This window comes from Megalopta genalis, chromosome 14, assembly GCF_051020955.1.
Source record: "Megalopta genalis isolate 19385.01 chromosome 14, iyMegGena1_principal, whole genome shotgun sequence".
NCBI lineage: Eukaryota > Metazoa > Arthropoda > Insecta > Hymenoptera > Halictidae > Megalopta > Megalopta genalis.
In genome coordinates, this window is record NC_135026.1 from 9,339,661 (window position 1) to 9,365,989 (window position 26,329).

General features: G+C 38.8%; 1 protein-coding gene and 1 long non-coding RNA gene across 8 annotated transcripts in view; one reads left to right on the forward strand and one right to left on the reverse strand.

Annotated features, from left to right (window-relative positions):
- The window catches only part of LOC117225653 (uncharacterized), a 1,038,968-nt gene that overhangs the window by 599,607 nt on the left and 413,032 nt on the right, over positions 1-26,329 (forward strand). The window contains exon 1 of one of the 5 annotated variants that reach the window (XM_076526303.1): positions 16,028-16,778. The exons of the other annotated variants lie outside the window; for them this stretch is intronic. The gene's annotated coding sequence lies outside the window, so the exon portion shown is untranslated. Of the gene's footprint in view, positions 1-16,027; positions 16,779-26,329 lie in introns of those variants that run through there. 5 annotated transcript variants of the gene reach the window in all.
- LOC117225654 (uncharacterized) lies at positions 6,853-21,201 on the reverse strand. Of its 3 annotated transcripts, none has more exons than XR_004491557.2 (4): positions 20,896-21,201; positions 14,662-14,987; positions 12,851-13,037; positions 6,853-8,435 (listed from the first exon to the last, which is right to left on the reverse strand). It is a non-coding gene; the product is annotated as an uncharacterized LOC117225654 (long non-coding RNA). The 3 variants fall into 3 exon arrangements; XR_013034812.1 differs by lacking the exon at positions 20,896-21,201 and adding an exon at positions 15,454-15,871; XR_004491556.2 differs by lacking the exon at positions 20,896-21,201 and adding an exon at positions 15,255-15,871.

The window sequence follows — 26,329 nt, forward strand, 5'->3', positions numbered from 1 at the left end:
GGCCCGCGGGCCGTAAATAATAAAACTGCGAAGGTAAATATAATTACCTAACTGTGTGTGTAACGTGTTTGTAAGCGGCCGTGGTGCGCGACGGAACAACAATCGTAAGGTTCTCGTGAAAACGAGCCCGCTTTTGAGCCACCCCGTGCCCGGTCTTGAACGGGCCGGCTTGAATTAAGATTTCAGTGCGAGCCCCCTGCCGACCCCGCCCCTGTAAAGATTGCGCCACTGGCCAATTTAATCTCGGACGGGCCGGATCCTTTTCACCCGGCGCCACCGTTTTGTTTTCATCTGGAAATTACAATGGCCCTCTCGTAAACATCGGATGAATGACCCGTCGATTAATTAACCGGAACCACCGCTGAGTCGCGGGACGTCTTCCGGCGCACGTGTCTCGATGGAAACCAACAAAATATGGTCGGTCCAACGCGACCACAGTCATATTCTATAGGAAATTTTTATATTGCAAATATCGTTCTAAATGGCGTCTTTTCAAAATTTCGATGAAAAAACACTCTTTAAAATTCTAATTTAATACATTTTTTTGTTCAGTGAATCTATTATATTGTAATGACCGAATAGAAGATACCTTGTAAAATTTTAGTTAAACACTATTTTCACAATGGGGTTAGAAACACACCTTTCACGATTTTAATTCGATGTTATTATTACCAAAGGGCTGAAGTTGTTGCCAAATTATTACATTTATTTTCTTAAATTTTATTATTATTGTTTTTAATTATGTTTTTTAATTTATTATTTTTATTTTTAATTACTATTATTTTATTATTATTATTTTTATTTAAATTTTACCATTATTATTAAATTTTAATTTAACGCTATTTTTGCGACAAGGATGGAAAAACATCTTTTGCAATTTTAATTCGATATTATTATTACCGAAGGGATGAAAAGACACCGTCTAAAATTTTAATTCAATACTATTTTTATCAAAAAGGACAAAAGACACCTTCACAATTTTCATTTAACACTGCTTTTACCAACAACGCGTTTTCATCCCTTAGTTGATAATATCGAATTAAAATTTGAAAAAGGTGTTTTCCCACCGCTGTTGTTAATATAATGTTGAACTAAAATTTTGGAAGCTGTCTCTTCAGCCCCTTTGGTAAAACTAGTGTTAGATTAAAATTAAGAAACGTGTATTTGCATCCCTACTGTAAACATTTTGTCGAATTAAAATTTTAAATACTGTCTTTCCATCCCTATTGTAAAAATAGTGTCAAACCCCAATTTTAAATGATGCTTCTTCACTCCTTTGAAAGAAATATTTGTAAACTGCTATAATATTTGATAAGGTGCTCTTTCAGCCATTTGGAGAATATATTTGAGACGATGATTTTTCATCCTTTTGGAAAAAATATTTGTAAATGACTGTAATATTTGAGACGATGCTTTTTCACCCTTACGAAAGAAATATTTGTAAATTACTATAATATTAGAAAAGATGCATTTTCACCCCTTTGGAAGAAATATTTGTAAATTACTGTAATATTTGAGATGATGCTTTTTCACCCTTACGAAAGAAATATTTGTAAATTACTATAATATTAGAAAAGATGCATTTTCATCCCTTTGGAAAAAATATTTGTACATTACTATAATATTTGAGACGATGCTTTTTCACCCTTACGAAAGAAATATTTGTAAATTACTATAATATCAGAAAAGATGCATTTTCATCCCTTTGGAAAAAATATTTGTACATTACTATAATATTTGAGACGATGCTACTTCACCCCTTTGAAAAACAGATTTGTAAATTACTATAATATTAGAAAAGATGCATTTTCATCCCTTTGGAAAAAATATTTGTACATTACTATAATATTTGAGACGATGCTACTTCACCCCTTTGAAAAACAGATTTGTAAATTACTAAGATATCGGCAAAAACAATTCTGAATCATATTTTTAAAAGCCATCTTTCCACCCCTCTGTCAAAAATACCATTAAAAATCCTAAAAATTCAACAATCTTGGGACTCCTTGGGATCCAAGCAGAGCGAATCGCGTCGGAGATTCGCCGGCCTAAATCCGGGGGCCGAGCGTCGAAAATCGCGACGGCAAACAGCTGTCGGGCCGCGGTAATTCCCAGCCCGCGATAAACTCCGTGCTCGACAATATAAAATCTGTAGCTGTGAATTACAGCGAGCAAATAACAGAGACGTTTACAGAATAAACGTTCATTGTGAACCGACCACGGGGCAGTAAGGGACGATGGCGAGGGCGCGAGGAGGAGGGGAGGACGGGGGGGGTGACAATGGCCACGAACTTCGATACACCGGTGTTCATTGACACGGCGGTTTCTACGATATGCAAATTGAAAATGCATCCGGATAAGCCGCGCTATTCGACTCGGCCCGACCCGGCCCGACACGGCCCGACCCGGCCCGACACGGCCCGACTCGGCCCGATGCACAGGTTCGATATACGCGATCGCGAACCCGCCGGGAGCCGCGGAAAGTCACTTTAAAAGTTAAGGATCAATCAGTCGCCCGGCATTGTTCCCAGCCATTGTGCAACCACGTTGTTTATCGGCCGAAACGCGGCCAGAAACGATAATAATAATAGATGGCGCGGCGGCGAACGAAAGAAAGGAGACACAGCCTGCCGCACGCTGGTCCCAAATCCCGAAAACGTGGCCGAAACGTAAAGACGACGCGGTTTAAGTGGGAAATTTATGACCGCAGGTTTTCATGGTCGTTGAATCTGGACTGGGAATTTGAATGAAAATGGCGGATTCGACGTGTCTCACGAAACTCTTCTATACAAATAATTTAATTAATTAATTAAGTGCTCGAAGAGTAACGGTGAAAATGAACCTACGAAACAATTCAGTTTTGGGGGTTTTGGCCACGTTTTCGGGATTTCAGACCACTGTGCGACACCCTTTCGCAAAAAGTTAACCTTAAAATCATAACATAATAACATTATTAACATTATATTAATTTTTTATTAATTTATTTATTTATTATATTAATAAGATTACGACATAACGTACTTAAAAAGTTATTGCGAATTGTATTGCAAACTAATATGAATATTAAGAGACATTCCAGGTGCTACATAAATAAAGAATTCATAACTGCACATACGATTTTTATAAAAATTTTTACTATTATATTTTCGAGATTGTGAGCTGAAAAAGTACCTAAGCAATGTTTAACGCGAACCTACGAGAAAATCTCGGTTTTGGAGTTTTGGCCACGTATTTGAGATTTCAGACCACTGTGGACCAGGTCCCGATCGCGGGTAAAAAAAAATGAAACGTCCGAGCATAAAATATTGCGGCGCGTGAAATTAGAATTTCGACGAACCGCGAAACGCGAGAAGCCGCGCGTTCCGTTTCCGCGGCAACGTTGTAAAACGTATTCGAAATGTTTGCCGGTTCTCCGGCGATAAACATTTCGCTCGTTCCGCCTCAACGATCCCGGTTGTCGTTTCCCGATCGTCTTTGTCTTTCTCGTGGACACCGTCGCTTCGGCAGGTGCTTTTCAACCTGTCCCGCTTTTGTTGATTCGAAATTTAAGCTTCGTTCGCCGTGACAACGCCGCGACGCTTCGCGGAGAGTTATTTCTATGGTGTGTTCACGTTTCATCACGGCGAACTGTAGCCGATAGACAAATCCACCGAAATGTTTAATTTTCTAATGAGATGCCGAGTTGGCTGGAACGTAATGAAATTCTTTCCAGTCGACTGAGTATCTCGATGGAAAATTGAATATATGAGCCATTTATTTTGAAAGTGGCATAAGTCACTTTGTTTTTAAGTCGAGATATTTAAGGGTTTGCGTTTGAACACCGTTTAAAAATATGGATGCTAACTTTCGAGAAGATTTACTTGTATTTGTTATCTCAGGATACTGATATTTTTCTCAGTATAAATAATTCCGTATAAACATTAAAAAATCACCACTTTTCATTACGGTAAAGTGACTTAAGCCACTTTCAAAATAAATAGTTTAGAAAAATGACTGACATATATTAATTTTGTCCGACGTATTTTATTGAAGTGATGTTTTGAAAGGACAGTGATTTACTATTATTGTTGAATAAATTACATATATGAGCCGTTTATTTTGAAAGTGGCATAAGTCACTTTTTGTTTCTTTAAATGAAAAGATACCGTTCAATTGTAATTAGTGTTACTGTTAACTCGATTTTTTTGTAAAAGTGACTTATGCCACTTTCAAAATAAACGGCTCATATTGCAATTTTGAACATTTCTTTGGGCGTTGTGCTTTTAAGTACCACTGAAAAAATTCGATTACTTCCCTGGCAACTTATTATCTCAATACAAAATTGAATATATTTTTCGGAAGGTTCAATTATAAAAATTTGTAAGGGTATCTTATTTTAAGATAATTTAGTTCCTCAAAACAAAATTGAATATTGTTTTTTCAAAAGGCACAATTTTTAAAATTTTAACAAATATTTTCTTTTAAGATAAATGACAAAATTTCATTAAATTCCAGTCAACTGAATATCTCAATGCAGAATTGAATATTCCTTTCAGAAGGCACAATTTAGAATATATTAAAATCTATTTTTAATTCGGCTGAAAAGCAATGAAATTCTTTCCAATCAACTTAGCATCTCAAGAGAAAATTGAATATTCTTTTCAAAAGGTTCAATCTTGAAAATTGTTGTAGGTATCTTTCTTTAAGTTGGCTGGAAAATAATGGAATTCTTTCCAGTCAACTTCAGAAAAGAGTATCTGAAGAAATTTTCAGAATTGAACTCTCTGAAGTCAATATAGTTATCTCAATACAAAATCAAATATATCTTTTGGAGGGTTCAATTTGGAAATTTTTTATTTCAATACAAAGTTGAAAATCCTTTGCAAAGGATTCAATTTTGAAAATTTGTATGGTTATCTTCCTATGAGATAGCTGAAAAGTAAGGGAGTTCTTTCCAATTAACTTCAGAAAAGAGTGTCTAAAAAAATTTTCAAAATTGAACCCTCTGAAGCCAATAATTACCTCAATACTAAGTTAGAGGGTTCAATTTGGAATTTTTTTGTAAATACTCTGTTTTTAATTTGGACGACAAAATTCCATTATCTTCCAACCAACTTAGTATCTTAATACAAAATTGAATATACTTTTCAAAGGTTTCAATTTTGAAAATTTGTATAGATTTTTTTCTTTAAAGTGGCTAAGAAGTAATGCAATTCTTTCCAGTCAACGTCAAAAAAGAGTATCTAAAGAGAATTGAATATACCTTTCAGCGGGTTCAATTTTTAAAATTTGTATAGATATTCCTTTTCAAGTAGGACGTAAAGAATTCCATTACATTCCAGCCATCTTAGTGTCTCAATACAAAGTTGAATATATTTCAAATATATTTCAATTTTGAACATTTTTATAGTTATCTTCCTTTAAATTGGCTGGAAAGTAATGGAAATCTTTCCAGTGAATTTAGTACCTCATCACAAGATTTGATATTGTTTTCAGAGAGTTCAATTTTGAAAATTGTTATACATATTACTTTCCAGCCAACATACAATTAGTATCTGAATACAAAATTGAATATTCTTTTCGGTGGGCTCATTCGTGAAAATATTAATGGATATATTTCTTTAAATTAGCTGAGAAGTAATGGAGTTCTTTCCAGTCAACTTCAGGAAAGAATATATAAATAAATTTTCAAAATTGAACCCTCTGCGGCCAATTCAGTACTTCGATACAAAATTATACAATATACAATATACCTTTCAAAGAAGATGTAGATGTCTTTTTAAGTTGAATGAAGAAGATCCTATTACTTTCCTTTATTGTTTTGAAAGTTGGAGAAAAGAAATTACATTTCAGCCAACGTAGTGTCTCAATATAAAATTGAATATACTTTTCAAAGGCTTCAATTTTGAAAATTTGTATAGATTTTTTTCTTTAAGGTGGCTAAGAAGCAATGGTATTCTTTCCAGCCAACATAAAAAAATACACCTGCAAAAATGTTCAATTCGATTCAAAATCGAACTCTCCAAAAATGAAAAGAATATTCGCCGTTTATTTACGCTGCGGGAGACTCGAAAAATGTTCCCAGCATAAGCATTGGAAGGCTGATCGGTACATCAAGGTGTAACTAATTGTTCATCGTTCGGAACATTATTTTCCCGGCATCGTTCAAAGTGGCCGTGCACCGAGATTGCGCTTCTTTTTTATCCTAGCAGCTTGCTGGCACGACAAAGCGACTCCGTCTTGAAAAAAATCGTAAGGCAACGGGTTAAGATCGTCCGCGGGATCGGAGCGTGTAACTCGTTACAGGTCGACGACCAATTACACTTCCCCCCGCCGCCGCCGGCTTGCGGCCACTTTTCATTTGCTCGTTTTGTTTGCGGGTAAACAAAGGAGAGCACGGCGGAAATCGCAGCGAACGACAGACGGGTGCCTCCCCCGTTGCAGAAGTGCTGCCCGGACTCGTTTATCCCGTTTAATTCGTTTAATTATTCCATTATTAATTACTTCATTAATTACGATCGCGCTCTACTTATTCGGCGACGGCACGTATTACGGGGATTTCGGGAGGGCCGGGACGGGGGATCGTCATAATGCACTTTTAATAATTAACGCGGTAAATAGTAACGCGAATGAATTATTTCGCCTCACGGTTGCCCGGAATGATTGAAATCGTCGGCAAGCGTCGCTCTTCCATCGATTCCCACCTTCTGTCGATCCAAATTGTTCCCTGCCGGCTCACATTATTGCATTCGCTCCGTATTGTTCGAGAATCTTTCGGCTAAAGTGCTCCCAGGAGTTCTGAAATTGTTTGAAATTTGCGATTTTCGAAACTTGGAAAAATCGGGACGAGGAACTAAGTTGAGAATTGTTCAATTTTCGGTGCTTTTGTTACAAGGTTATTTTATTTATTTATTTATTTAACGTCATCTAGACAAATGTAGTTTTCATTTTTGTACAGAAATTCAAAATAATAATGACAATGACGACGATAACGAGCCCGCTTACCGCTCGACTTATACAGTTGTCGAAATACTGTTTGCAACCTTGTTTAAATTATTCTACACGCGAAGGTTGCAAAAAGTTGCACCTAAACTTAATATCCTCTTCTTAGCAATTGTTTAAACTGTCGTGTACAGAACACACTAGTGCTCACACTTCCTTACATTTTTCTTTTTAACTAAAAGTTTAAATTGATATTTAATAACGTCAACGTATCAAATTTTAGTTTTTCTACAAAAATTCATCATTATAATAATGACAACGACTATGACGACGACAACGAGCGTGCTTAATGCTTGACTTATCCAGTCGTCGAAATACTGTTTGCAACCTTGTTTAAATTATTCTACACGCGAAGGTTGCAAAAGGTTGCACCTAAACTTGATATCCTCTTCCTAACAATTGTTTAAACTTTTATGTAAAAAACACATTTTTTACATAAACTAACTTACATTTTTACATAACTTACATTTTTTTTAAACTCAAAGTTTAACTTGATATCTAATAACGTCAATGTGCCAAGTTTTAATTTTTCTACAAAAATTCATCATTATAATAATGACAACGATCACGACAACGACAACAAGTAGGCTTGCCGCTTGATTTATCCAATCGTCGAAATACTGCTCGCAACTTTGTTTAAATTATTCTATACGCGAAGGTTGCAAAAAGTTGCAGCTAAACTTGACATCGTCTTCTTAGCAATTGTTTAAATTTTCGTGTAAAAGAAACTCTAGTGCTCACAGTTCTTTACATTTTTCGTAAAACTCGAATTGCAATCAATTTGACGTTATTTGAATATTCATTCAAATATGATAAAAATACGTACAATAATTTTACAAAAATATGTATCTTACTATATATAAAGCTCGAAAAAATATAATTTCGGACAGAGAAACCGAATTTCCGAACCAGCGTGAGACGCGAGAACTTCGCGGATGTTCGATTCGAGACACGCGTGAGCTCGAATTCCTTGTGTCGAGCAAATCGGAAATCGAGGAGCGTGTCGCTGGGAGTCTTGCCTGTAAGATCGTAAAAGTAAGTCCAGCGATAGGAAAAACGAAGACGCGGGCCAATTGGATTAGATGGGAGCTGACTGACGCCCGACGTTCCATGAAACGAGCGTTCATCGGGGATGGAAGAATGCTGTCCCGCTTCTGGGCCGTTGATTCGCGCGAACTGTTGATCGATGGTCCTTAACGGTGACACTTGTCAGCTGCAATCACAGTTGCCAGGTGGCTTTCGGGTGTTCCAAGTTGCGCGATACTACGGTACCCGCCCTGTCAGCCGGTGAACGAAGATAATTAACCATCGAGTCACCGTTGCATTATTTTTCAAATGGCTCCGATGTCGAAACATTATTCAAACGTTGATGTTGCATCTTTATCTCGTTGAGAAGTATTTCTGTATCTGTAGAATTTCAGCTCTGGATTTGAACGGACGTTGGGCGGTTCAAACTGTTGATTAAGCAGAATTTAAACTGTACATTGAATAGAACTTGAGTTTCGACAGAATTTGAACAGAATTTAAGTAGAATTTAAACAGAAAACAAGCAGAATTTAAACTCTAGATTAAATAGATTTTAATCGGAATTTATAGAAATTTAAAACTGAATTTAAGCTCTAGTTTGAGTAGCATTTGAATTTCGAATTAAACAGAATTTAAACTGTACATTGAATAGAACTTGAGTTTCGACGGAATTTGAACAGAATTTAAGTAGAATTTAAACAGAAAACAAGCAGAATTTAAACTCTAGATCAAATAGATTTGAATCAGAATTTATAGAAATTTAAAACTGAATTTAAGCTCTAGTTTGAGTAGCATTTGAATTTCGAATTAAGCAGAATTTAAACTGTACATTAAATAGAACTTGAGTTTCGACGGAATTTGAACAGAATTTAAGTAGAATTTAAACAGAAAACAAGCAGAATTTAAACTCTAGATTAAATAGATTTTAATCGGAATTTATAGAAATTTAAAACTGAATTTAAGCTCTAGTTTGAGTAGCATTTGAATTTCGAATTAAGCAGAATTTAAACTGTACATTGAATAGAACTTGAGTTTCGACGGAATTTGAACTGAATTTAAGTAGAATTTAAACAGAAAACAAGCAGAATTTAAACTCTAGATTAAATAGATTTTAATCAGAATTTATAGAAATTTAAAACTGAATTTAAGCTCTAGATTGAGTAGCATTTGAATTTCGAATTAAGCAGAATTTAAACTGTACATTAAATAGAACTTGAGTTTTGACAGAATTTGAACAGAATTTAAGTAGAATTTAAACAGAAAATAAGCAGAATTTAAACTCTAGATCAAATAGATTTGAATCAGAATTTATAGAAATTTAAAACTGAATTTAAGCTCTAGATTGAGTAGCATTTGAATTTCGAATTAAGCAGAATTTAAACTGTACATTAAATAGAACTTGAGTTTTGACAGAATTTGAACAGAATTTAAGTAGAATTTAAACAGAAAACAAGCAGAATTTAAACTCTAGATCAAATAGATTTGAATCAGAATTTATAGAAATTTAAAACTGAATTTAAGCTCTAGTTTGAGTAGCATTTGAATTTCGAATCAAGCAGAATTTTTACTGTGAATTATGTAAAGAGTTAAACATAATCTAGGAAACGTTCAAGTGGTTCAGTGAAAATTTAAGAGATGGGTTACTAATTGTTTCGAGTTGTTATTATAAAATATACAACATAAAATTAGAAAATAATTTCATTATCAGTGTTTAATTAACAATTACTGCAATTTCAACTAGTATCAACGTATAAAACTGTATCAGGCTAGTTCAGACACGTGTAAATCAATCCACAAAGTTTCAAAAAGATAGGTTACTCGGTTTAACAGAAAACAAAATGTCTAAAGTACCCAGGAATGATAGATGTGCAAGTTCCTATGTTCGTAGAACAGCCTAAATTTTTTCCAAACTTCGTCCGAATCGTGGGAAGTAGAAATGTCACGTTTTAGTAACTTCTGCCTTTCATGCTCGACGACGAAGCACTCAATTTTGACAAAAGTTGGGTATGCCACACTCTTCCAGTGGTCGTCTTTATTCTCGCGACTTAACTGCTTCCTCTGCTCTTTGTTCTAACGTTCAGTTTTTAGCACGAGTGTACGAAAGTGTAGATTTTCAGATATATATAAAGCAGTTTTTGTACTTTATGTATCTGAAAATCCACACTTTCGTACACTCGTAGGGAAGTGTCTGTATATAAAAGTAGAATAATTCATTCCCAAATTCGACGATCAATGAAATTGAAACTTGCAATAAGCGAAAATAGAATAATTCGTCTATAAATTAGTCTATCGATGGACTGATAAGTAATTTTTGTACTTATCAGTCCATCGATAGACTAATTTATAGACGAATTATTCTACTTTCGCTTATGGCAAGTTTCAATTTTATTGATCGTCGAATTTGGGAATGAATTATTCTACTTTTATATACACTTTTGTATACACTTTTATATACACTTGCCATAAGCGAAAGTAGAATAATTCATCTATAAATTAGTCTATCGATGGACTGATAAGTACAAAAATTACTTATCAGTCCATCGATAGACTAATTTATAGACGAATTATTCTACTTTCGCTTATGGCAAGTTTCAATTTTATTGATCGTCGAATTTGGGAATGAATTATTCTACTTTTATATACACTTTTGTATACACTTTTATATACACTTGCCATAAGCGAAAGTAGAATAATTCATCTATAAATTAGTCTATCGATGGACTGATAAGTACAAAAATTACTTATCAGTCCATCGATAGACTAATTTATAGACGAATTATTCTACTTTCGCTTATGGCAAGTTTCAATTTTATTGATCGTCGAATTTGGGAATGAATTATTCTACTTTTATATACACTTTTGTATACACTTTTATATACACTTGCCATAAGCGAAAGTAGAATAATTCATCTATAAATTAGTCTATCGATGAACTGATAAGTAATTTTTGTACTTATCAGTCCATCGATAGACTAATTTATAGACGAATTATTCTAGTTTCGCTTATGGCAAGTTTCAATTTTATTGATTGTCAAATTTAGGAATGAATTATTCTACTTTTATATACAGACGCTTCCAATTCTACTGATTGTCCGATTAGTGAATGAATTTTTCTACTCCCACGCACAGACAGTTCTGATTCTACCGATTGTCTGATCTATAAATAGAATTTCGTTGTTCTTATGGTAGTTCTAATTGTACCGGTTGTCTGATCTATAAATGAATTTTCTACTTTCCTATACAGATACTGCTAATTCTACTGATCCTCTGATGTAGAAACAGAATTATTCTATATTTACTTACTCTTATTCTACTAGTTGCCTAATCTATAAATGAACTTTTCTATTTTTATATACAAACGCTTCTAATTCTATTGATTGTCTGATTAATCAATGAATTTTTCTACTTTGATGTACACGAGTCGTAATTCCACTGATTGTCTGATCTATAAATGAATTTTTCTACTGTCACGCATGGTAGTACCAACTCTACTGAGTGTCTGATCTATAAATGAATTTTTCTACTGTCACGCATGGTAGTTCCAACTCTACCGAGTGTCTGATCTATAAATGAATTTTTCTACTTTTATACACAGACGCTTCTAATTCTACCGATTGCCTGATCTATAAAAGAATTTTTCTACTTTGATATGTGAGATATCAATGATCTATAAATGAAATTTCCTATTTTTATATAGGATTTTTATATTATACTATTTTTTATAATATTTTATATTATACTATTTTTATATTTGATCCATAAAATAATTTTACTACTTTGGCGTATGCGACTCTAATTCTACCGATTGTCTGATCTATAAACGTATTTTGCTACTTCTATACACAAACGCTTCTAATTCTACTGATTTCGTGATCTATAAAAAAATTTTCTACTTTCATGTATGGGAGTTCCGATTCTGTTGATTGCCTGATCTATAAATGATAAAATGATAAATTAACTGATAAATTAATTTCACCACTTTGAAGTATGCGATTCTAATTCTACCGATTGTCTGGTCTATAAATAAACTCTTCTACTGTCTCGTATGATACTGTACTAACTGTCTGATAAATAAATGATAAAATGATAAATTAACCGATAAATTAATTTCACTACTTCGACGTATGCGATTCTAATTCTACCGATTGTCTGATCTATAAATAAATTCTTTACTGTCTTGTATGATACTGTACTAACTGTCTGATAAATAAATGATAAAATGATAAATTAACCGATAAATTAATTTCACTACTTTGACGTATGCGATTCTAATTCTACTGACTGTCTGATCTATAAATAAACTCTTCTACTGTCTTGCATGATAGTTTCAATTCTACTGAGTGTCTGATCTATAAATGAATTTTTCTACTCTAATACACAGACGCTTCTAATTCTACTGATTGCCTGATCTATGAATGAATGTTTCCACTTTCCCATGTACAAATAATTGCGATACTTTTTCACTGTCTGATCTACAAACGAATCATTCTACTCCCGCATACGAACACGATTAATTCTACCGATAGTCTTACCTATAAATTAATGCTTCTGCTGTCACCAATACAAACACATCAAATTTTACAGTGATTCCGAAGACAAAGAGTTTCTAATGAAACGCCTTCGCTGCTACAGCATTTCACGAATTAATATTTCTATTGAAGCCGGCTCGAAGTAGTTTTAAGCAATTGTCTTAATCTACCGGCTAATTGCTCCAATTCTGTCCGTGTTCGAATGTCTTATTCCACTAGGAACACTCGGGGAGACACTACATAAAAGTACGATCTTCAGCAACGATCAACGATTCCCTCTACTTGCCCGATCTATAAATTCCTTTTCTACTTACACCACGCACGTCCACCGGTTCCACTGATATCGCAAAAGCGGTTAACGATGAACGCCTGTTTCGCGTGTTAATCTCTGTTCGGAACGAACTCCACGGCACTGTTCTGAACAAGGTCGTGTCCTCATCTCTGGAACAGGTCCAGTCGATCTCGATACTTGTTCTTTCCCGCCGCAAGACGTTTTTTTTGCTGAACAGAGAGAGACGCTATGAGCGACGGTGCTATCAATAATTCGAGGACAATGTCTGGATCGTGTTGTGCCATCTGTCGAGGCTGATTAATTATCCAATTACTTTCAATTATTGAAGGGTATCTAAAAATTTGAGAATATTGGAATATTCTGACTTGGAATGTTTATTGACACAGGATCCAAATTTGTAGTGTAATATTAGATCATGATATTTATGACATTATTGTGATATAATTTTGCAATTATTAAAGAATGTGTAAAGATTATGAAGTCTCGAAGATTTAATAATATTCGAGAGATTATAATCGAGAGATTTTAATAAGTCTCGAAAATTTCAGAATATTCGAATATTCTGACTTGGAATGTTCATTGACACAGGATCTAAATTTTTAGTGTAATATTTGATCATGATATTTATGACATTATTGTGTAATAATTTTGCAATTATTAAAGAATGTGTAAAGATTATGAAGTCTCGAATATTTATTTACAGAGACTCCCAATAAGTTATTTAACATCAAATCATAATATTTAGTCGAACTTTCGTATACAAATATTATTCAACGTTAATTGTTACTTAATTCCTGTTAAACATTACCGTGCAACAGTATGGCAACTATTAAAGACTGTATAAATGTTTCGAACTCTCAAATGTTTATTGACAGATACTGCAAATTTATGGTTTAACGTCATAGATCGTAATTGATGGTAAACATTATTATGCAACAATTTTTGCAATTATTGACTGTACAAATGTTTCGAACTCTCAAATGTTTATTAACAGATAATGCAAATTTATGGTTTAACGTCATAGATCATAATTGACGATAAACATTATTATGCAACAATTTTTGCAATTATTGAAAAGTGTAGAAATATTTCAAAGTCTGGAATACTTTTTATCACAGGATCGGAATCTGTAATTTAACATTACATCACAATATTTATGCAATATTTCATGCGAGACAACAAATTTAAAGAGAACAATAGAATTAAACGTTCTTGCAACACAATTGTGCAAGAAAGAAGACTTTGCAACTTTGTTGCCAAAGAAATATCAATTCGCAACATTCTCTTTTTAAAAACGAAATTTATCACAATATTGTTGCTAAAAGAAACGAAGCTTTGCAACGATGTTTCCAACGCAAAATTTCGTTTACGACTTTTAGCAACAATTGTTGCTAAAAGAAACGAAACTTCGCAACATTGTTTCCAACGCGAAATTCCGTTTACAACATTTAGCATTTGTTGCTAAAAGACGGAAGATTCGCGACACTACTTCCAAAATGGAGCTTTTGCAACCTTGTTACCAAAAATGCGAAGCTTTGCCACATTGTTTCTATAATAAAATTCGTTGTAACATCGTTTCTAAAACTTGAATCCGGCAACAAAATACGATGCAACGAATCGAATTCGAAGAGAGATGAAAAAACAATCGCGCAACGATGTTGCAAATACGGCGACCCCTCGAAATGAAAGGAACGAGTGGCGCAAGGATAATATCGATCGGAATCGAGGGAGTGCGGTTGCAGCCGCGTGTGCACGCGTGGTCGCAATCAATACGCGTCGGCGGCCGAGATTGTCTTACTCGAGGTTCGGCGGCGAAACGAATTGTCCATTTACCTGGCAGGTGTTTGTGTTTCATCGGGCAAGATCAACAGCAAGGTAAGAATGCTCGGCCCAGCCCGGCACGATCCTCGCTCCTTTCGTGCACGCGACGGGGACGGAGGTCCACGGTCGGGCAGGATTCGGTCGCGGTTGATAATTAGTCGCGGAGATCTGCGCTCTCCGGTCGGCCAGCGTTCGGTTTGATACGCATCAAAGACATCTGGGACGAAATATGGTCCGATCCGTGGGGAGCAGCGGTGCTCGTGGTTGGCCAGCGATAAGTGACGTTGCGCGAGCGACAGCGAGCCCGCGCGAGGGGGGCGAGGGGCGGGGCGAAGAGGCTGAAAGTAATAAAAATAAGTAATTACTGGGAGTAATCGGCCACCATTCTGGATTCCCGGGGACGGTGGTCGTTCAATTAGCTGAAAGTGTTCTTTCACTTGCGCGGTTACCGCGGCGACCGTTCCCTGGAACATTCAGGAATCCGTGTCGCGCGGCGAGAATGATTCGCGAAAGTCGAACCGCCGACGACGGATAGACAGAAGGTGCAGGGGCGCGCGAACGGCGCGGATACCGGGAGAAAAAAGCGGCAGCTTAATAACACTGACCACCGCAAGCACGGCTCAGCTGTCGTCGTCGTCGTCCACGTCGTCGTCGTCATTCTCGTTGTCGACGTCGTCATCGTCGTCTTGGCCGTCGCGGAGTGTGCGGGCACGGAGCAGCAACGGGGGGAGGACAGCGGGGCGCGGGCGAGGCGGTGGGAGGGGGAAAGCAGAGAGGCGGAGCGTAATAAAAATAAGTAATTACTGCGAGTAATCCTGCCCCCCTGCGTCCCGGGCCTCCTCGTCTTGCAGCCACCCCTCTCGTTCTCCACGAGAGTCGTTCAATTAACGGGAATACTGTTGTCTTCCCTCACTACGTTTCCCTTCCATTCCCCCTCCGGCCGGCGGAACCCCATCCCACGCCCAGCGTCCGCGAAACCCGCGAAATGTTTCACTCGCAAAGTCGCGTGGAGTGTGGAGCCGCGCTCCCTGCACCGCACCGGCGAGGTAGGGCGACCGAGGGGCGCTATCGATGCCCCTCCTTCACTCACGCCCCTGACGTCCATCTATCCTTCCCCCACCCTCGCGCGCCCTTTCCGTGGATCGGTCCGCAGCCCGCGCGTCCCCCGCCGCCGGCGCCCCGCTCGCGGAGCCCCCACCGCGGCCGCGAGCTTACCCCCACCGCTATGCTGCCGCGGCGCGCCCCTCCGACCCGCGGCCGCCCAGGCTCGCGGCCTATCCGCTCTCCCACTCGGCGCGCTCTCTCGGCTCCGCTGCACGGCTCGTAGCAGGGAGGGGGGAAGCTCGGAAGCCCCACTCGCTCGTCTGCCGTCGTGCCGTGCGGTTCGTGTCGTGGCTCGTACGAGTTCGGAGTGTCGCGCGGTGTGCTCGCGTCCGCGATCTTCGGCCCTTTATTTCTGACAGCGCTCCGTTCCGCGAGCGTTCCCTAGTATAACCCCGCGATCAGGGGCTCTCCCAGTGCGACCGGCTCTCGACTCCGCGACAGGTGCTGCAGTGCTTCTATCAAGGTTTTCTCAGCCGCCCGGCACCCGAGGCCCGAGACAGTGGCATGGAACTGTTGACTGTCACCGGCAGACTACCTTTCAGCCGGACGCCAGCCGCGGGACAGTGTCCCCTTCGCGTCGCAGCCCCGAGCGGCACCGGACCGAGCCTGAATCAACCCTGCGGCATCGCAGCAGTTAGACTCGCGGTACCAGAAGCGCAGGGTTAAGATCAATAATTCGACGTGGAAGACGCGGGCTTTCGGGGCTAAGCACCGAAAGTCTCCAACTCGGGCCGACATCGACGGTGATAGGGAGCTGATCAACGGGCCTGCCTGCCATCGGGGCCTTTGCCACCGGCAACGGTCCGCTCTATGACAGCGGCCTCTGACAGCTGACCGACCTGCGCGACGAGACCATCGATGATCAACGGGATCGAGGGAATTGTGTCGTTCGAGGTGTGCCTGATCAGATTGTGCGGGTTTGTGGTTTGTTTTGTTGTTCCGTGCCCAGCGGGCAAAGGCCCAGGCCCGAAGGGATATTAACGTGGCCGTCACCGCTACCGTCCACACGCATGCCGTGGATCCAGGTAAGCCGCGCTGGATCTAACAGATCCCCTTATTCGATCGTTCGCTCGTTAGGAAATATTCGTTGCGTCTTGATAAGCTGAACATCGAGGGTCCTTTCGGTAGGACAATGTTAACGTAGGTGTTCTTTAAAACCGGCGATCCTTTAGGTAGGACGTCTTTAATCTGGGGGATCTCTTCAAAATTCGGGGTCTTTAAGATAGGAGGCTTCGAAATAAGGCAGTCTTCGAGGTAGGAGTCTTTGAAATGGGGATTCTCCGACAGACAAGCCTTTAGGGCCTTAATAGGGGGTCCTGAACGGAGGAGTTTGTAACATTGGGGAACCAACCAATGTTGGAGTCTTTACGGTAGAGGTATTCGGGCTAACAGATCTTTCAAAACGGGGCTCTGAAACCTACGTGTCTTAAAAACATGGTGTATTAGGCCGTACGAGTCTTTAAAACCGGGTGTCTTCAACGTGCGAGTATTTACAACAGGGGGTGATCAACGTAGGGGTTTTTAAAATAGAGAGACTCCGACGTGAGAATCTTTGAAACAGGCGACCTTTGAGGTGTGAGCGTTTGAAATACGGGGTTCTTAACGTAGATCTCTTAAGAACATCGGGGACTTCGACACACGAGTCTTTAAATCATGGTGTTCTCAACGTAGGTGCCTTAGAACTTTGACATACAGGCACAGTCCTTAACGTATCTGCCTTAAATACACGGGGCCGTTGACGTACGGGGGTCTTTAAAACCGGCAATTCTCAACGTACGACTCTTAAATACATGTGGCCGGTGACGTACGGGTGTTTAAAACAGGGTGTCCTCAACGTACGGGTCTTGAAAACAGTCAGGTCATTAACACAGGTCTCTTAAATACATTGGACCTTCTACACACGAGTCTTTGAAACAGGTTGTCCTCAACGTAGGTGTCCTTAAAACCATGAAGCTGTTGACATACGGGAACACCGGGGGAGTCCTTAGCATAGGTGTCTGAAAACCATGGGGCCATTAACATATGCGAGTCTTACAGTCCACGGGCCCATTAACATCCGAATCCTTGGGGCCTTTATAACGTGTACGTGGTCTTTAAAATAGGTTGCCTTCGATGTAGGCGTCTTTGCCACAGGGGGTCTCCGAGGCACCAGTGTTTCAAACCGGGGGTCTTGAAAGTGGGGTGTCTCTTCGATGCAGAGGATTTCTGGTTTCCTCGGTGTGTGACACACAAGTGTCAGGGCAGGTCGGGGTCGGGTCCGCGGACCCCAGGGAGCATTTCGGCGACCGGTCGGGCCATCGTGCCAACTGGTGGGCACGGGAAGACTGAGAGAAGAAATTTCCGTGTAAGGTCTCGAGGCTGGGGGCACGCAGGCGCGTCCGTCGCCGTGCACGTGGTCGAATGCTGATCCGTCCGCGGTGGTCGAGGTGTTAAGCTTTTTCGAAAATCGAGGATCAGCCGGCTGGCTAGTGCAGACAAGAGAACAGAGGACGCAGAGAGAGAGAGAGAGAGAGAGAGGGAGAAAGAGAGAGAGAGAGACGGTCGAGGAGAGCTAGACGCGGGGGAGGCAGGCAGCACCGTTGGCAAAACAAGTAGTTAGTTACGTGAGCGCTGGCAGCCCGCCAAACGAGCCTCGAACTTTGAAATTGCGCTCGCTAGGCTTTCTTTTCGCCGGCGATTATGCGCGCCGGAGATAGGACAACGAAACTAGAGAACTGATATTCCTTGCTCCCAGGGTACTTTCTACCCCCTGGCCCTGCTCGCCCCTCTTTCTCCCGGGCGTACTCTCTCTCTCTCTCTCTCTCTCTCTCTCTCTCTCTCTCTCTCACTCGCGCTCGCTCGCTCGCGTCCCGCTTCCGTACCCTCCTTTCTTTTCTGTAATTCGCACGGCTATCGCCGCTGAATCTCCTTTCTGCCGCGGCCAATTAGTTTGCCGGCGCTATCGCGGCTGGTGGCGGAATGATAGCATCGGCTAAAATGTAATTGGCTCCTTATCGAGCAGCCAGCGTGCAATTTCTACGCTGACCGGCGATCCTCCCCGCGCCACACACCGCGCGGACCTTTCGATATCGGATCCTCCCTTCGAACCTCCTCGGCTCCTTGCGGAGCAGCACTCGGGATCCAAAAAATCATGGGAGAAATCGCCAGAAAAATCGGTTACCACCTATGTCAGCGCCGTCTCCAAACGGTCTCTCTGTCCGCCTTGTCATTGATCCCAGTAAAAATCATCGAAGACTCGATGCTGTTGGGCTAAAACAATGATATCGATTGTACCGTTGTTGGGCCTATTCTATTGACCATCTTCTTGACATCGGTGTAAAGATGGTCGTGCAACTCGGATCTAGGAAGTATCGGGCTTCTGAAAGCGGTCGTTTTACGTTAGTTTATGAAAGCAGAAGTTTTGTATTTGTTTAGAAAAACTGCGGTTTTACATTAGTTTATAAAAGCAGAAGTTTTGTATTTGTTTAGAGAAACTGCAGTTTTACATTAGTTTATGAAAGCAGAAGTTTTGTATTTGTTTAGGAAAACTGCAGTTTTACGTTAGTTTATAAAAGCAGAAGTTTTGTATTTGCTTAGAAAAACTGCGGTTTTACATTAGTTTATAAAAGCAGAAGTTTTGTATTTGTTTAGAGAAACTGCAATTTTACGTTAGTTTATGAAAGCAGAAGTTTTGTATTTGTTTAGGAAAACTGCAGTTTTACGTTAGTTTATAAAAGCAGAAGTTTTGTATTTGCTTAGAAAAACTGCGGTTTTACATTAGTTTATAAAAGCAGAAGTTTCGTGTTTGTTTAGGAAAACTGCAGTTTTACATTAGTTTACAAAAGCAGTTTCGTATTTGTTTAGGAAAACTGCAGTTTTACGTTAGTTTACAAAAGCAGAAGTTTTGTATTTGTTTACGAAAACAGCAATTTTACGTTACTTTATAAAAGCAGAAGTTTCGTATTTGTTTAGGAAAACTGTAGTTTTACATTAGTTTACAAAAGCAGAAATTTTGCACTTGTTTAGAAAAACTGCAGTTTTACATTAGTTTATAAAAGCAGAAGTTTTGTATTTGTTTAGAAAAACTGCAGTTTTACATTAGTTTACAAAAGCAGAAGTTTTGTATTTGTTTAGAAAAACTGCAGTTTTGCATTAGTTTATAAAAGCAGAAGTTTTACATTAATTTATAAAAGCAGCAGTTTTATATTAGTTTTCAAAATCAATAATAAGACACTTATTGCTATTTTGAACGAGCGTTATTGTAACATCTGCCGCAAGCAACGCATCCAGAATGTTACGTTTAACTAAATACAGTGAAATCTCTCGGAACGGGTTGCAGCTACGAAAAAAATGTTGATACAAAAGCGGTTCCGTATGAAAAGGTATTTTACGTGGTATTAACAATTTTTGTTTCCATTCGTATAAAGGATATCTAAAGGTCAACTTGATCCTTTCAAATCAGTCCCTATATTTTCTGATCTTTATCACGACTGTACTCGGTGTCGATAATGAAGTGATCGCTACCGAAAAGTAACAATTAGTGTACATCGTCTCCGAGCGATGCCCTTCTTACGGCGTGCATATTATCGATCGCGCACCTCTGTCAAGATCTTTTTATCGTCTCTTGTTTACAACGGCGGACGTACGAGTTCTCGTAAGTGTGCCCGTTCGCAATAAATTCTATTCTAAAATCACAACGCGTTCTTTAACACCGAATCCACCACGACGGTCATTTCGACCGGTTGTACGTTTTTTTTCTTTTATTTTAAGATCGTCGACGTTACCGAGATTCTTCTGTAGGAAACGATTGAACAGATTCCCTAATTCAAGCAGACTTTGTTATAAAATTGTTTGACCGCTTAAATAAATTCAACTTTGTATTATTTTTGACCTTTTAGCGGTGGACGACGTGTGTACACGTCATATAAGGAAACGGCGATTTTATATCAGACGACAAAAATACTTCTCCGACGATTTAGGTCCAAATGCTTGTGAAAAACGTGTTCATAAATTTTTCACACGTTTTAGAATAATTCTAGAATAAAACGCATACAAAATTGATCTTGAAAATAACCCTGAACATAATCAACAACGACAAAACAGAGCCGCAATTTAAAGGAGTTATTGAAAAGACAAAATAATGTACATAAAAGATCTAAATACCCTTCGTCCTCTCTCGAGATCTCAGACCGAACCACCGAACTCGCGCACACTGTCACGCTCCCTCTCGAAACCGCCCTTTGTCTTCATCGTCTCAATCCCAGCACGTGCAGCTTCGAAGATTTACTCTCTATCTCTCTCGCGCGCACACTTGCACCGCACGCACAAAAACCGAAATATTCGTCACGGCTTCGTCGGAAAAGTCGCTTGTCCGAATCGAAAATCGTTCTCGTACGAAGCTCTTTCAAAACTCGGACAAACCTAATAACAAGATGCGAAGCGAAAGCACACGCGATATTCTAGAAGTCGTATACCTAAGTATTATACTAATTAGGCTGTAAGATGTCGCGTAACGGCGAACAAGTAATTAGATCAAATTCTTCTTTATCGACACCTTTAGGTATCGTACAAATAGAAACGTACAACACGAACTCCTCGATTATGATTCGACTGCGGATTTAATGCGTTTACCACAGAAACGAGTAGATCGAATTTCAAACGGTAGCCAAATCAACCTCTTGGCTGTGGACGACGTGTATACATGTCACGAGGAAATGACGATTTTACATCTTACAACGAAAATACTTCTCCGACGATTTTAGGTTAGAATGCTTCTGAAACGTGTTCATAAATTTCAAGCGTTTTCGAATAATTCTATTGGGTTGGCAACTAAATAATTGCCGATTTGTTCAATGAAATAAAAGATTTCTTTTTACTTGGAATAAAGTTTAATCTGTAATGTATTTTCCATTTTGTTTGATGACCTTTTGCCATCTCTCTGACAACTTGAAAATTCCACGCTCGTAGAAAGTCTGATCCTTTTCGGCCGAAAACTGAGTTAAGTGAGATTTTACAGCGTCATCATCGTTAAAAGTTTTACCACGAAGGGAGTTGTCCAGGGATCGAAATAAGTGGTAATCCGATGGCGCGAGATCAGGGCTATATGGTGGGTGTAACATCAATTCCCAACCAATATCCATCACTTTTTGCCGAGTGGACAAAGACGTGTGCGGCCTAGCATTGTCCTGGTGGAAAATGACACCTTTACGATCGACCAATTCTGGTCGCTTTTCCTTGACCGTTGCATTCAATTTGTCCAGTTGCTAACATTCACGGATAATAAAAAATAACATAATAATAATAATAATAATTTTATAATATAACATTTACGGATATCAAAAATGGGAGTGAGAGACATCTATAACTGAAATCGGCAATTACTTAGTTGCCAACCCAATAGTTCCCAAATAAAATCGCTTTGCCCTACACGGTGTCCCAAAAGTTACGCAATCACAGGATACGAGGGGTTTCTGAGGACATTTGAAGTAACTATTTTCTTTGCAAAAATGTTCTCAGAGGCATCGTTAACGAGTTATTAACGAAAAACACTGACCAATGACAGACGAGGCGCGAGGCAGCCAAGCCAATAAGCGGTCGAAGCCCAGTATATAATATAATAATAATAATTTTATAATATAACATTTACGGATATCATAAAAATGGGAGTGAGAGACATCTATAACTGAAATCGGCAATTACTTAGTTGCCAACCCAATAGTTCCCAAATAAAATCGCTTTGGCCTACACGGTGTCCCAAATGTTACGCAATCACAGGATACGAGGGGTTTCTGAGGACATTTGAAGTAACTATTTTCATTGCAAAAATGTTCTCAGAGGCATCGTTAACGAGTTATTAACGAAAAACACTGACCAATGACAGGCGAGGCGCGAGGCAGCCAAGCCAATAAGCGGTCAAAGCCCAGTATATAATATAATAATAATAATTTTATAATATAACATTTACGGATATCATAAAAATAGGAGTGAGAGACATCTATAACCGAAATCGGCAATTACTTAATTGCCAACCCAACGGAACAACTTGCCGAAAAGGAAGCCTGCACCCAGTGTGCTCGATAAAAAACGCGTACAAAATTGATCTTAAAAATAGATCTTCGAGTTCCTAAAATTATTGAAGAAAGATCTTTCTACCTGACTTCATTGTCCCGTGGACACAGAAACATTCTCGCAACTTCGGCCGATTATTCCGACGAATCGTTTCGCGCGTGTGGATCGACAGAGAGACGGCGGGAACATCGTGGAAAAAATCTAGCTCTAGCACCGCGAATAGTTGTTTCTGTTCCAAAACCCGATTCGGGGGGAACAGGAATGCCCGAGGAATATGGGACGGTGACGCGGACGGTTGGAACGACGAGGACGGCGCGGCGTCGGTTATAGAAATGTTCGATACGGTGGAACGACGGCTGGTTTCTTCCGCGGCGCGGTGGAACACCGGCGGCATCGTCGGGAAACGAGCCGTGTTCCACGCGGCAAAAATCGACGAGGCAGCTTCCTGTCGCCTCGATATATATATATAATTAATGCGATCGAACGTGTCTCTCGCAACTCGGGTTACGCAACGGTCGATTGTTTTCCCGGTTTTAACAAGTGTTAAATCACACCTTGTCAGCAAGTATATGTGCTTGGTTAATCACCAGATTGCGGATCTGTTGATTACCGATATATTTTATTGCATTGGAATGTTATATAATTGTATGGAATTGTATTTGGAATTGTATTATTGGAATTGTATTTGGAATTGTATTATTGGAATTGTGTGGAATTGTATGGAATAATATAATATTGGAATTACAAGGTTATATATATATATATATATATATATATATATATATATATATATATAAACGTGGTTGCAATGACGTTTAGAATGACTCCGTATTAACGTGAGATATTTAAGTACTGAGACACTTAGTTTTAAAGCGTCTCCGTACTCCCTATGCAATTAGTGTTCTCCTATGATGCAAGATGTCGCGATTTACATATTGTTGCATCATTGGCGTTCTTTATGCACCCAGTCATTACAGCCACAACGTTGGGACCATTTTTCACTTTTCCTTGTGCTGTCAGGTTCCCGGCCAACTTCGCACGCTTTTATATCCACGATTCCTTTATTAGTTTTTCCAATTTTTTTGTACAGGACGTTCTAAAAGTTTAATTATGATATTAGATTGTAGCAAGTTTAAATTCATTGGTTAAGCTAATGAATATAGGCACTCGTCGAAATTATAAGACGAAGATCGACGAAGTTACAATCGTTCCCGACCGCACTTTCGAACTTTAATTATAAATTGTTATCTACAACGTGGTTATCGATGCAAAGTAACTGTCGGTTACTTTACTAAATAACTATTTCTTTCGGAGTTAAAACGTTAAAATGTTAAAAGAGTTAAAACGAGAAAGAAGAATATATCTGCTGAAAAAGCACTTATATTTCGTATTCACCTAAGTACGACGGACGAGTGTGTTCCAAATGTCATTTTACATTACAATACCTGAACTGTGTAATAATATCTATCATATATTTTGAGACGTTTAACATGTTACAACCGTCACCGTCTTACAATCGCCCACCGGTTATTAAATTCCTCCAATGTTTTTTTCATTATCCTGTATTTCTTTTAGCGATATTTGCCGTAAATGCATAAAATTCGCAGTCTGGTGTAATCACTATTCGGTTAGTATGCCGGGAACTCGACGTTAACAACGATGATCCGGTAATAAAGTAATTGAGGCGCGACGAGTTCGCGAGCCGATCGAATTAAGAACAATTTATCGAAATTAAGATTTATGGCGCAAGCATGAACGCGCGAGATAGACATCCTGAATCGTCGGAAAAGCCGATGGAGGGCGCATTTTTATCGTTTATCTTGGTGTAAATGAACGCGAATGCGCGAGTGGAAAATGGATTGAAATCGTAGTGATCGCGAGAGAAATTTGAAAAAGTCTTTGTAGCACGGTAAAATTGTCGAGTTTCGCGCGAGATCAACTGGAAACGATAGCTTTTGTTAGTATCTATCGAAATTTACGTCGATGTCTGAGTCAAACACCTTCATTCGTTGGAAAAGTGATGAAAATTGCGAAATTTCGTCAAATGCGACCGAAAATTGGGGAAAACGTCACAAAAAATGGCAAAAAAAGACGTAAAACGCTTAAAAATGATTCTTTTTGAATGGAACAAAAAGGCAGTTGCTAGACTTTTACAAGCTTTATCGAATTAAATATGTATATTGGAGACGAACACGTTCAATCGTCAGAAAAATTGAAAGAACTGTCAAATTTGGTGAAAAGTAAGTTGTAAAACTATGAAAAACGCTAAAAAAACGATCTTTTCAAGTGAAACAAAATGCAATCGCTAGATTTTAACGAGTTTTATCGAGTGAAATGTGAATATTGAAGCTAAACATGTTCGCTCGTCAGAAAACTTGAAAAAACAGACAAATTTGGTCAAAAGTAAGTTGTAAAATGCTGTAAAACACTTAAAAATCGCTCTTTTCAAATGGTACGAAATGCAATCACTAGATTTCAACGAGTTTTATCAAATTAAACATGAACATCGGCGACAGACACTTTTAATCGCCAGAAAACTTGAAAAGACTGTCAAATTTGGTCAAAAGTAAGTTGCAAAATTCTGCCAAACGCTTAAAAATCGCTCTTTTCAAGCGAAACGAAACGCAATCGCTAGATTTTAACGAATTTTGTCGAGTGAAATGTGAATATTGAAGCCAAACATGTTCGCTCGTCAGAAAAATTGAAAAAACTGTCAAATTTGGTCAAAAGCAACTTGTAAATCGCTTAAAAATCGCTCTTTTCGGGTGAAACAAAATGCAATCGTGAGATTTTAACAAGTTCTATCGAATTAAATACGTAAAATGTAGCTACTAAAAACACCTGCAATCGTCGGAAAAATTGAAAAGACGCGAAACCACGGGAGAAACGGTGTAAAAAAAGTTAAATACCGACTGTTTTCGTGGGAAATCAACTGGAAGCGCTAGTTTTCGTTAGTATCTAGCGAAATGTACGTCAATATCTAAGCCAAATACTCTTGACTCGCCGGGCAACTGCGAAAAACCGTGGAACTACGAAAAATGGGAAAAACGCCGCGAGAACGGTGAAAACATTGTAAAACGTTTGAAAATCTCTCTTTCCGTGCGGGGTAAAGTGCAATCGCCAGATTTTAACAAGTTTTATCGAATCAAGCCTGAATATAAAAGCGGAACGTCTTCATTCGTCAGAGAAATTGGTAAAACTGTCAAGTTTGGGCAAAAGTAAGTTGTAAAACGCTAAAAAATCGCTGTTTCCGTGTGAAACAAAATGTAATCGCTAGATTTTAACAAGTTTCATCGAATTTGTACAAGATATATACTGCTTCAATTTAGAGTATATGTTGATATTGCAAAAATTTTTATTTTACAAATAAATGTTTGACGAAGTTATCTTTGAGCCCGACTTCCTTGTTATTATTTATTAACATTGCTTATTGGTCGAATTGATTGTTAAGATAATTTAGAATTCAGTCAGATTCATAGCAACTTTATAAACTCTTCTATTTGTCTTTTCGACATTCTGGCGTTTATAG